Below are 13,242 nucleotides of genomic sequence, written 5' to 3'. Positions count from 1 at the left end.
AACACATATTGGAAATTAAATTCTTTATCACATCAGGTTCATCTTTCTTAATTAGGGAGGGAAGAGATGCTAGGGAATGACTTGCCCAGACTCTGTTATTTTGCATCATTCATATTTAAATATTCCTCCAGGGAAAGCAAAAGTGAAGCATTTCCAAGTCAAAATGCTGTTGGAGAGTGGATTTCAGAAAGTCTAAGGTGAATCGGAACAGCTAAGCCTGAAATCTGGCGTGTAGGGGAGAACCTGGTCTCTTAGTGAGATCAAAGATACCCTGGTTCCAGATTATCAGGTGGAATTTTAGAAGCACCTCTTTATGTATTTTGAGCAGAGGGTGTCTACAGTATCTTGGGAAGAAATGAGGGCAACTGAACATCCTCATTTCTGCCTAAGCTCTTATGAAGCTAGTAAATTTGAATTGGGGATTAAGCTAGTTGTATTTCTTACTTGGAAGATGAGTCTGATCCACTGTAAGTATCTCATACACACAACACATTGGTGGAAGGATGGAATGTTTGGGGCATTTCTAGGAGTGCCTTACATTCTACAGTGAGATGATGGAAATAAAAGGTGTGCACAGCAGCTCCTGATGGAAATGGGAACTACTAGGTAAGGACTATTGGTGTCAAGCATTCAGAAATAATACAAGTTTGGGTGTTCCTGTAAATGCTCCCTGGAGATGATGATTTTAATGTGGATACAGCAGAATGCAGGCTACCCTTTTTCTCAATGGCAACTGAATGTGGAATAGTGTGGAACACGATCTCATTGTACCTGTGGGATGTTTTCTTAATTCTTTTCTTCGTTCAACAAATATTTCTTAACCACCTACTTTCACCTAGTTGATCAAATTCATTATTTATTGGCAAAAATTCTCATCTTTATCTTGCTTCTTTCTAAAATATGACATTTTGTTTATGTAATTCTAAAATATGTGTATATTTATGTGTATATCTATGTATCTATATATAAAGATATACATATAATGCACATAATATATACATATACTTTATGTAGGTATATAAATCATGTGAATTGTACATATGTACATATCCCTCTGCATATCTATATATCTAGACATACACATGCAGTTTTAGATTATTTTTTATTTAATATTCTTAATTGCTATGACTAACCAGTAAATTTTCATTTGTCTGTTGGACAGCTCTAACAAGAACACATTTGGAAACATCCAAGAGCCAGCAAACGTCTTGTTAAAGGTAGTGTGGTGGTGTATGATGTGACTGAAAAGCACTGAGTCCCAGAACTACCTCTACAGTTGACTTACTGTTTTGAACATTTGGGTCTTATTACTGCCTTAAAAATATTTCTGCTCTTCCTGCTTATACTACAAGGAAGTTTGATGGCAGTGCGAATAATAAACAGTCTCTTAGGATAAGATGTTAAATGCTGTGCTTTCCAGTGCAGCACTGATCACCATGATAGTCATGTATTATGAAACGTTACATATGCACACATTTCAACAATTAATTATTGCTCACATCTCTAATGCAAAGAATGCAGCTTCTTCACACAGTGAGTACAAGTACATGCTTTTTTGGTACTTTTCTAAATACATTTCATTTATATAATTGTGTGTGTATTATCCTGCTTTTAATTAAAGCTTACCATCCTAAGCAAACATTCTGTTCTCTTATTTTTCATTTTAGAATACATTTTCAGGACCATTTCATATATGTCTGCTACGTTTTCCTCAGTAACTTTATCAGTGGGTGGTATGAATGGCAGTACAATGCCTGAGTCATTCAGCACCCTTCAGATGGGTTTTAAGTTCTTTTCCATCTTTGCTGTCATGGAAAGAGTTGTAATAATTTTCTCTGTCCTTGTAGCGAGTTTATCTGTAGAAAATGGAATCACTGAATCAACATCTATACAGTTATGATATTATATGTGTTGAAAATCACTCCCCAAGAAATTGCACCCACTTAAACTGTTACCAATAATGTGTGGAATTGACTATTGCCACAATCTGTCAGCACTCCATGCCGACAATCTTTTATTGTAAAGACTACTCTATTCAACATAGGTGAAAATGATCATATTATTGGAAATTTAATTTGAATCTATTTAACTAGGAATGAAATTGAACATCTTTCTATATGTTCAATTATATTTAATAAGGAGCAGGTAATTTATAATTGGTTTTTTGCTGATTATTCATTTTTTTGTGTGTATTTAAGATTGAAGAGTGAAATCCATTGAGACTTCAAAATTATGCTTTTATCTGGAATGTGATTTGTAAATATATTTTACCAATTTGGCACTTAATAATTTGTTAATGGACTATTCTACTATTTGGAGAATAGAAAGTTACATATACAATATGTCCACCAGTTGACACATAGTTAGACATTAATAAATATTAATTCCCTTTTTATTTCTATCACTTCTTACTTGAAATCAGAGTATAGAATGTTCAAGATACATATCACAAAAATTCTACTCGAAGTTTCAGCGGTGATTCAGAGCTTCCAGAGCTCGTTTCTCAGTTCCTGGTCCTTAACAGTAAACCAGAAATTTTAAAGTATATTTTGATTTACAGCAAATTTTCTCCTTTTCTTTCCTTCCTTTTAGTCTCATTGACTAAATAATACATGTTGAAAGACTCAGAGAAACAATGAATAGGGGAAGGATTTAACTTTAGACAACATAGTAGAGTAAAAAAGTGCAAAGTTTAATTCAGCTGAATTTAAGCCTAAACAACTAGAAAGATATGAGAGATAAAAACGAAAGAAACATGCTTACTCAAAACAGCACATTTCAGTTTCATAATGAACTGGGCCAACTGCCTGGGTGTTCATTGCAAAAATTTCATTTTTATTGTCTCTTTCTCTACACCTACCCCCATCACGTGTGTGTGTGAATGTGTTTAGGTTTATTAAGAAAGACACTCTGAATTTAGATAATCATTCTTTCATATTTACATATTTTTAAGAGTATTTTATAATTGGACTTGGTTCAAGGAATGTGAAAAGCATACTCAGTAAATCATGCAAAACTTCCCTCTGCTTCTACAGCATATGCCGCTCTAAATATCGATAAGTCCGTGATGAAAACTAAAGACAGCATTCAGCTGAAGAAGTTATTCACTTATGCCAAATTATCTCAGTTAGTGATTATTATATGTGAACCATCATTAATTTTTTCATTATTTGTCCATTTCTACTTCAATATTTTCATAAAGAATCAGGTAAAAGGATCAAGTATTTTGGATTGCATTTTATTCAGATAAAAACAGTACACAGCCTGTAAGTGATTACACTTTTATAAGCAACCAAGCACATGTATTTGACTTCCAAATGTATTATTGATTTTATAATTTTTAAAATTTCTCCTTTGCAGATTATTTCTAAGCTGTGCTTTCACTACCTGGGCTAAACAATGCAGCAAAATAACAGCGTAACTGAATTCATACATTTGGGACTGACACAGGATCCTATGAGGCAGAAAATGGTCTTTTTAATCTTCTTTATTTTCTATGTGGGAACTGCAGTGGGGAATTTACTTATTATCATGACCATCAAGTCCAGCCGAACACTTGGGAGCCCCATGTACTTCTTCCTCTTTTATTTGTCCCTAGTTGATACCTGCTTTGCAACTTCCACAGCCCCTAGACTCATTGTGGATGCTCTCTCTGCAAAGAAAATCATACCTTATAATGAGTGCAAGACTCAAATCTTTGCACTACATTTGTTTGATTCCATGGAAATCTTTGTCCTCATCCTCATGGCCGTTGACCGCTATGTGGCCATCTGCAAGCCCTTGCCGTACCCAACCATCATGAGTCAGCAGGTCTGCATCATTCTGATTGTTCTTGCATGGACTGGGTCTTTTATACATTCTATGGCTCAGATTATCCTGGCCTTGAAGTTGCCTTTCTGAGGACCCAATTTGATTGATCATTATTGCTGTGATATGCAGCCCTTGTTGAAGCTTGCATGCATGGACATTTATGTGATCAACCTACTGGTGGTGTCTAATAGTGGGGCCCTTTGCTCATTCAGTTTTGTGATTCTGATGATCTCATACATTGTCATCTTACATTCTCTGCACAACCACAGTACAGAAGGGAGGAAAAAAGCTCTCTCCACTTGCACTTCCCACATCACTATAGTCGTCCTATTCTTTGGTCCGTGTATATTCATCTATACACGTCCCCCAACCACTTTCCCCATGGACAAGATGGTGTCCATATTTTATACTATTGGGACACCCCTCCTCAACCCCCTGATCTACGCACTGAGGAATGCAGAAGTGAAAAATGCCATGAGAAAGCTGTGGTATATCCAAATTACTTCTGAAAGCAAAAGATGAATTGAGGGCCTTGGATGAATACTTTTTGTGTCGCGGTTTAACTGGGTCTGTACAGATATCAGTGTCATAGTGTGTAGCCTGACTCCTCCATACACTCAAATATAATAAGTGTGATTTCCTTACCTTTCTTTGTTCTGTCCACAAACTAGTAACTTTCCAAACAACCTCATCCTGACTCTTTCTTTTTCTGAGCATTCAGTTCTGGCATTGCTAATTGTGAAATAATCTCACAACACAGTAGGCAGTCTAATTTGATAAGAAGAAAGACATATATATGTATAGCCCCATCTGTTCAAACATGTGAGGATCCTTAAACAGCATGTAGCTTGTTCACTATGAGTCCTCCAGAGCATATTTCACATTAGGTATCCTGCTTTCTCTTGAACACTTCAAAGCAAAGGAACTAATTTTGTGTATCAGGAAGTTAGCTTTATTACATCGTTAGTTTAGCTTTGAAAAGTTCCATATGTAAATCAAAAAAATTTTATATGTGTATATTTAATGTAATTATATTCTGATAAAATATTACTTATTGTTTTATTTGGCTATTAGATAACTGAGACATGATATATGGGATTTTTAAGACATAGTGTTACACAGGCCTTGAAATATTCAGCTACTGTGTGACTGGTGAATAGGGACTATGATAATAGAATTCTATAACCCCAAGAAGCAAGAAAGTAAAAAAAAGTGTGTTTTCAAAATGAAATAAAAATTAAAAATACACCAGAAATACAACTTCCATTTTTGGGATTGAAGCACACAAAGGTACTTGGAAACAACCTGGTTTGATGAAAAAAAAGATGGTGTTACTTTATGTGAAGTTGGAGTATGTCAGTGAAACAAAGGAAAGTCAGGTAGTATTCACTACACTTGCCTTTAGTTAGTGGTGTTAGAGAGAATCCACTATTTAAGTCCATGATTGCCACTTTCTTTCTCTATCTGTGCTTTCCTAATAAAGACTTTGTGAGAATTGTTAGAATTCCTGATAGAGTTTTGACATGTTAGAACTGCCAATAGAACTTTGATGCCCAGGGCCAGCAGAGCAGATTTACAGCTGTACCTTGGATGTGCATGCTGGGAGTTACATCATGAACGTTTAATATTCATCTATTTCAGTGTATTAAAATGTGCCACCTCCTTAGTAATTGTTGTAAGATTCCATTTTATTTTTAATGTTGTTGTTCCTTTTTTAATTGCAAAACCTTGTCACTACCAATGTTGTCCTCCTAATAAAGAATCTTTTAAAATAAATTCAGTAGAATAACACATATACTGTGTTTTAATTTATTTTCGTTTACTGGGACAGTATGAATCTTAGTGTCTGTCCTGGTGTCCCAGCATGTCATTCATAAGGAGGAATATATAATTACCACAGAATGAAAATGTCACGATCCATCACAAATTTGTCTAATCTACATCTCTATCATACCAGTACATGTACACACACACTATAGGTGTTCATGGTAATTTGATTTTCAGATGAATGAAGGTAAGACATCTAAGAGAAATTAAAGAAAGCCTATATGTAAGTTAAAAAATATTGTTAAGATAATAGAATTAGAACAAAACTTAGGTTTTATGTGGGTCAAAAGTACTTGGAGTCAAACTATAACTGTGGTAATGAAAGTGAAGACCAAGTCTCAAAAGTGACTCTTCTAAGATGAAAGGAACAAGCAATGTCTGATATGTGTTCAATGCTTTTTTTGTTTTTACCATATTTGTGTCTCATTAAAATGGTACAAAGTTATATATTCCTATTTAAAATTTCTAGATGAAAAATCTGAATTTCAGAAAAGTACACCAATATATTGAGTTTGTTCTGTTAAGAAATACCAGAAGTAAGGTTTCAAACCACTTTTCTGTGTCTCCCAAGTCAGTAACAAATAGCTGTATGCTACATTATGCCTTATTTAAAAGATCTTTTTAAATAGCTGAAAACACAGTAGACATTAAGAAGTTGATTCAGTCATCATAATATAATGACAAATAGTATGACCCCTGGGGTCATTGCATCCAAACAGAGACTCTACCAAATTTTTATCTTATTTATTTTTTTGAGAGGGCATCTCTCATATTTATTGATCAAATGGTTGTTAACAACAATAAAATTCTGTATAGGGGATAAATGCACAATCATTAATCAACCCCAAGCCTAATTCTCAACAGTCTCCAATCTTCTGAAGCATAACGAATAAGTTCTTACCTGGTGAACAGTGCAAGGGCAGTTATCACAGAAACTTTCACTTTTGATCATGCATTATGAACTATAAGCAATCAGGTCAAATATGAATATTCGTTTGATTTTTATACTTGATTTATATGTGAATCCCTCATTTCTCCCTTATTATTATTATTATTATTATTATTATTATTATTATTATTATGTTTAAAAAAATGCTGAAGTGGTAGGTAGATGCAAGATAAAGGTAAAAAACATAGTTTAGTGCTGTAAGAGGGCAAATGTAGATGAGCAGGTGCGTGCCTATAGACTAAGTATTAATCCAAGCTAGAAAAGGGCAACAAAACATCCACGGATGCAGAAGATTTCTCTCAAAACTAGGGGGGTGAGGTTCAAAGCCTCACCTATGTTGATCCCCAATTTCTCACCTGATGGCCCCCCTGTGCCTGTGCCAGTCTTAGGTTGTACCTCCCTTGAGGAATCTTACCCGTCTCTGGCTAAGCAGTCATCTTCCAGGGCCATACAGGGAAATGTAAAGTTGGGAGGTGAGAGAGAAACAATATTGTTTGAAAAGGTTAGCTTTTTACTTCTTTGCAGATTTCTGCCCTGTGGCTTTTATGCCCAGCATTTGTGTTGAGGTATGTTTAACACTTGGAAGAATTATGATACTCGGTAATTTCGATATGAGGCACAAATTCTACTTAAGGGTTATAATTAGGAAGGAAGAAGAAAAGCTATGGAAGTAGCAGACGGAAGAAAACATGGGAAGATTGATTATTTCTTTGACATATCTTCTTGTAGAGTAACATAAGCATGTATAGGTTTTAAACTACTAATTAAATTGCATACACACATTAACATAATAGGAATACAGCTACATAACCAAAGCAGACCTACAATTACCAGCCATCGCCAGTGAAACCAAGAAAACCAGTTACGCACCCTAGGAATTTCTGAAAACTGATCAGTGATATGATGGATATTGTCTAACAGAATTTGAATAGTTTGAAAAAAATCAGACAAATTAAAACAACACATTCCTGGAAACTGTTCACATCCCATGTGTTCTTTTAACAGTAGATAGTCTGTAGTCGCAAGATTTTGGAGCGCTGCAACTTGCACTTCTTCTAATTCTTGGTAGAGTTCCGACATTATAGATCAAGTCAAATTTGTTGTTTTACTGTATGCACAGACCAGCTTAAATATCTCCTTCTTCATTCCAATGGCAAGTCCAGGAACTGGTGGGATGAATGCAGCTACTACTACAACAGCGCCAGGATCTTTGTTGAAGTTTTTTGATGATCATCTACTGTAATGACTCTTCCAGAGAATGTTAATGTTGGAAGTTCTTCTTCATATCGTATCATAATTCATTTTCTGGGTAGCCAAATTAGGCTTTGATCCTCTGTATAAACACAAACAAACCCCAAACCCTTTGCCCACCCTTTGATATGCCCTTTATATCATTATGAAGAACTTATTGGAGATCACCACACAGGAATTGCTTTTTTTTCTTTTTTTTTAAGACAAAGGAATATTATCAGAAAAATGTACTTCCATAGCTGATCATCTGACACCCTTTAAATGATCAAAATTAAGGATATTTAAAGCATGCTTTAATGGTTGATTTACAGTTAGATTTATCCTAACAGGGAGTAATCCCCCTTTCCTTTCATTTTTTTTTCTGTTATCCTTAATCTACAATTACATGAAGAATATTATGTTCACTAGGCTCTCCCCTATACCAGAACCCCCACAATCCCCTTTACAGTCACTATCCATCAGCATAGCAAAATGTTGTAGAATCACTACTTGTCTTCTAGGTGTTGTACAGCCCTGCCCTTTCTCCCACCCAAGCAATTATGCATGCTATTCATAATAGCCCCTTTCTTGTTCCCCCTCCTTATACCTCTCTACCAACCCATCCTCCCGAGTCCCTTTCCCTTTGGTACCTGTTAGTCCATTCTTGGGTTCTGTGATTCTGCACCTGTTTTATTCCTTCAGTTTTTCCTTTGTCCTTATACTCCACAGATGAGTGAAATCATTTGGTATTTCTCTTTCTCCACTTGGCTTATTTCCCTGAGCATAATACCCTCTAGCTCCATTCATGTTGTTGCAAATGGTAGGATTTGTTTTCTTCTTATGGCTGAGTAATATTCCATTGTGTATATGTACCACTTATTCTTTATACATTCATCTACTGATGGACACTTAGGTTGCTTCCAATTCTTGGCTATTGTAAATAGTGCTGCCATTAACATTGGGGTGCATCTGACTGTTTCAAACTTGAGTGCTGTGTTCTTAGGGTAAATTCCTAAGAGTGGAATTCCTGGGTCAAAGGGCAGGTCTATTTTGAGCATTTTGAGAAATCTCCATACTACTTTCCACAATGGTTGAACTAATTTACATTTCCACCAGCAGTGTAGGAGGGTTCCCCTTTCTCCACCACCTCACCAATATTTGTTGTTGTTTCTCTTTTGGATGGTAGCCATCCTTACTGGCGTGAGGTGATACCTCACTGTGGATTTCATTTGCATTTCTCTGATAATTAGCGATGTGGAGCATCTTTTCATGTGTCTGTTGGCCATCTGTATTTCTTCTTTGGAGAACTCTCTGTTCAGTTCCTCTGCCCATTTTTTAATTAGATTATTTGTTTTTTGTTTGTTGACATGGGTGAGCTCTTTATATATTTTGGACATCAAGCCTTTATCAGATCTGTCATTTACAAATATATTCTCCCATACTCTAGGGTAGCTTTTTGTTCTATTGATGGTGTCTTTTGCTGTACAGAAGCTTTTCAACTAATATAGTCCCACTTGTTCATTTTTGCTGTTGTTTTCCTTGCACGGGGAGATATGTTCAAGCAGAGGTCACTCACGTTTATGTCCAAGAGGTTTTTGCCTATATTTTTTTTTTCTAACAGTTTTATGTTTTTATGACTTACATTCAGGTGTTTGATCCATTTTGAATTTACTTTTGTGTATGGGGTTAGACAATGGTCCAGTTTCATTCTCCTACATGTTGCTGTCCAGTTTTGCCAGCACCATCTGTTGAAGAGACTGTCATTTCCCCATTGTATGTCCATGGCTCCTTTATCAAATATTAATTGATGAAATATGTTTGGGTTAATGTCTGGAGTCTCTAGTCTGTTCCACGGGTCTGTGGCTCTGTTCTTGTGCCAGCACCAAACTGACTTGTTTACTACGGCTTTGTAGTAGAGCTTCAAGTTGGGGAGTGAGATCCCCCTACTGTATTCCTCTTTCTCAGGATTGCTTTGGCTATTCAGGGTCTTTGGTGTTTCCATAAGAACTTTTGAATTATGTGTTCCAGTTCCTGGAAGAATGTTGCTGGTAATTTGATAGGGATTGCATCAACTCTGTATATTGCTTTGGGCAGGATAGCCATATTGACTATATTAATTCTTCCAAGCCATGAGCATGGGATGAGTTTCCATTTGTTAGTGTCCCCTTTAATTTCTCTTAAGAGTGACTTGTAGTTTTCAGGGTATAGGTCTTTCACTTCTTTGGTTAGGTTTATTCCTAGGTATTTCATTCTTTTTGATGCAATTGTGAATGGAACTGTTTTCCCAATTTCTCTTTCTTTTGGTCCATTGTTAGTATACAGGAAAGCCACAGATTTCTGTGTGTTAATTTTGTATCCTGCAATGTTGCTGTATTCCGATATCAGTTCTAGAAGTTTTGGAGTGGACTCTTTAGGGATTTTTATGTACAATATCATGTCCTCTGCAAATAGTGACAGTTTAACTTCTTCTTTACCCATCTGGATTCCTTGTATTTATTTGTTTTGTCTAATTCCCATAGCTACGACCTCCTGTACTATGTTAAATAACAGTGGGGAGAGTGGGCATCCCTGTCTAGTTCCCGATCTCAGAGGAAAAGCTTTCAGCTTCTCGCTGTTCAGTATAATGTTGGCAGCAGATTTTTCATATATGGCCTTGACTGTGTTGAGGCACTTGCCCTCTATACCCATTTTGCTGAGAGTTTTTATCATGAATGGATGTTAAATTTTGTCAAATGCTTTTTCAGCATCTATGGAGATGATCATGTAATTTTTGTCTTTCTTTTTGTTGATGTGGTGGATGATGTTGATGGATTTTTGAATGTTGTACTATCCTTGCATCCCTTCGATGAATCCCACATGGTCATGGCGTATGAACATTTTGATGTATTTTTGAATTCAGTTTGCTAATATTTTGTTGAGTATTTTTGCATCTACGTTTATCAGGTATATTAGTCTGTAGTTTTCTTTTTGGTGGGGTCTTTGCCTGGTTTTGGTATTAGGGTGATGTTGGCTTCATAGAATGAGATTGGGAGTATTACCGCCTCTTCTATTTTTTGGAAAACTTTAAGGAGAATGGTATTATGTCTTCTCTGTGTGTCTGATAAAATTCTGAGGTAAATTCATCTGGCCCAGGGGTTTTGTTCGTGGGTAGTTTTTTGATTACCATTTCAATTTCTTTGCTCATAATTGTGTTGTTTAACTTTTGTGTTTCCTCCTTGGTCAGACTTGGAAGGTTGTATTTTTCTAGGAAGTTGTCCATTTTTTCTAGGTTTTCCAGCTTGTTGGCATATAGGTTTTCATAGTAGTCTTTAATACTTGTTTGTATTTCTGTGGAGTCTGTCGTGTTTTTTCCGCTCTCATTTCTGATTTTGTTGATTTGTATTGATTCTCTTTTTCTCTTAATAAGTTTGGCTAGAGGCTTATCTATTTTGTTTATTTTCTCAAAGAACCATCTCTTGGTTTCATTGATTTTTGCTATTAGTTTATTCTTCTCAATTTCATTTATTTCTTCTCTGATCTGTATTATGTCCCTCCTTCTGCTGACTTTAGGCCTCATTTCTTCTTCTTTTTCCAGTTTCGATAATTGTGATGTTAGACAGTTCATTTGGAATTGTTCTTACTTCTTCAAGCGTGCCTGGATCGCTATATACTTTCGTCTTAAGACTGCATTTGCTGCGTCCAACAGAAGTTGGGGCTTTGTGTTGTTGTGGTCATTTGTTTCCATATTTTCCTTGATCTCTATTTTAATTTGTTCGTTGATTCATTCATTATTTAGGAGCATGTTGTTAAGCCTCCATGTATTTGTGAGCCTTTTTGTTTTCTTTGTAGAATTTATTTGTAGTTTTATACCTTTGTGGTCTGAAAAGTTAGTTGGTAGAATTTGAAGATGTTGGAATTTACTGAGGCCTTTTTTGTGACCTAGTATGTGGTCTATTCTGGAGAATGTTCCATGTGCACTTGAGAAGAATGTATATCCTGTTGCTTTTGGATGCAGAGTTCTATAGATATCTCTTAGATCCATCTGTTCTACTGAGTTGTTCAGTGCCTCCGTGTCCTTACTTATTTTCTGCCCAGTTTATCTATCCTTTGGGGTGAGTGGTGTGTTGAAGTCTCCTAAAATAGCTGCATTGCAGTCTATTTCCCCCTTTAGTTCTGTTAGTATTTGTTTCACATATGCTGGTGATCCTGTGTTGGGTGCATATATATTTAGAATGGTTATATCCTCCTGTTGGACTGAGCCCTTTATTATTATGTAATGTCCTTCTTCATCTCTTGTTACTTTCCTTGTTTTGAAGTCTATTTTGTCTGATACTAGTACTGCAACCCCTGCTTTCTTCTCTCTGTTGTTTGCCTGAAACATGTTTCTCCATCCCTTGACTTTTAGTCTGTGCATGTCTTTCAGTTTTAGGTGAGTTTCTTGTAAGCAGCATATAGATGTGTCTTGCTTTCTCATCCATTCTACTTCTCTGTGTCTATTGATTGGTGCATTAAGTCCATTTACATTTAGGGTTACTATTGAAAGATATTACTTATTGCCATTGCAGGTTTTAAATTCCTGGTTTGCAAAGTTCAAGGTTAGCCTCTTTAGGATCTTAGTGCCTAACTTAGCTCGCTTACTGAGCTGTTACATACACTGTTTTGAGATTCTTTTCTTCTCTCCCTTCTTATTCCTCCTCCTCCATTTTTCACATGTTGGGTGTTTTGTTCTGTGCTCTTTTTAGGAGTGCTCCCATCTAAAGCAGTCCCTATAGGATGCCCTGTAGAGGTGGTTTGTGGGAGGCAAATTCCATCAGCTTTTGCTTTCTTGGGAATTATTTAATCCCTCCATCATATTTAAATGTAAACATGCTATATACAGTATCCTTGGATTAAGGCCCTTCTGTTTTTTGCATTAAATATATCATGCCATTCTTTTCTGGACTGTAAGATTTCTGTTGAGAAGTCTGATGATAGCCTGATGCTTTTTCCTTTATAGGTGACCTTTTTCTCTTTAGCTGCCTTTACAACTCTTTCCTTGTCCTTGATCTTTGCCATTTTTATTATTATGTGTCTTGGTGTTGTCATCCTTGGGTCCTTTCTGTTGGGAGTTCTGTGTATTTCCATGGTCTGTTTGATTATTTCCTCCCCCAGTTTGGGGAAGTTTTCAGCAATTATTTCTTCAAAGACACTTTCTATCCCTTTTTCTCTCTCTTCTTCTTCTGCACCCATATAATACGAATATTGTTCCATTTGGATTGGTCACCCTGTTCTCTTAATATTGTTTCATTCCTGGAGATCCTTTTATCTCTCTCTATGTCAGCTTCTATGCATTTCTGTTCTCTGGGTTCTATTCCATCAATGGCCTCTTACATCTTATCCATTCTTCTTATAAATCATTCCAGAGTTTGTTTCACTTCTGTAATCTCCTTCCTGGCATCTGTGATCTC

At 36.0% G+C, this 13,242-nt stretch overlaps 1 pseudogene; it reads left to right on the top strand.

Moving 5' to 3' along the window:
• Positions 1-3,399: 3,399 nt before the first annotated feature.
• LOC140850188 (olfactory receptor 4C11-like) lies at positions 3,400-4,332 on the top strand (annotated as a pseudogene).
• Positions 4,333-13,242: the final 8,910 nt, after the last annotated feature.

This window comes from Manis javanica, chromosome 6 (assembly GCF_040802235.1).
Source record: "Manis javanica isolate MJ-LG chromosome 6, MJ_LKY, whole genome shotgun sequence".
NCBI classification, from domain to species: Eukaryota; Metazoa; Chordata; class Mammalia; order Pholidota; family Manidae; genus Manis; species Manis javanica.
Note: the sequence above shows the minus strand (reverse complement) of the source record. Positions and strands in the feature narration are given on the sequence as shown.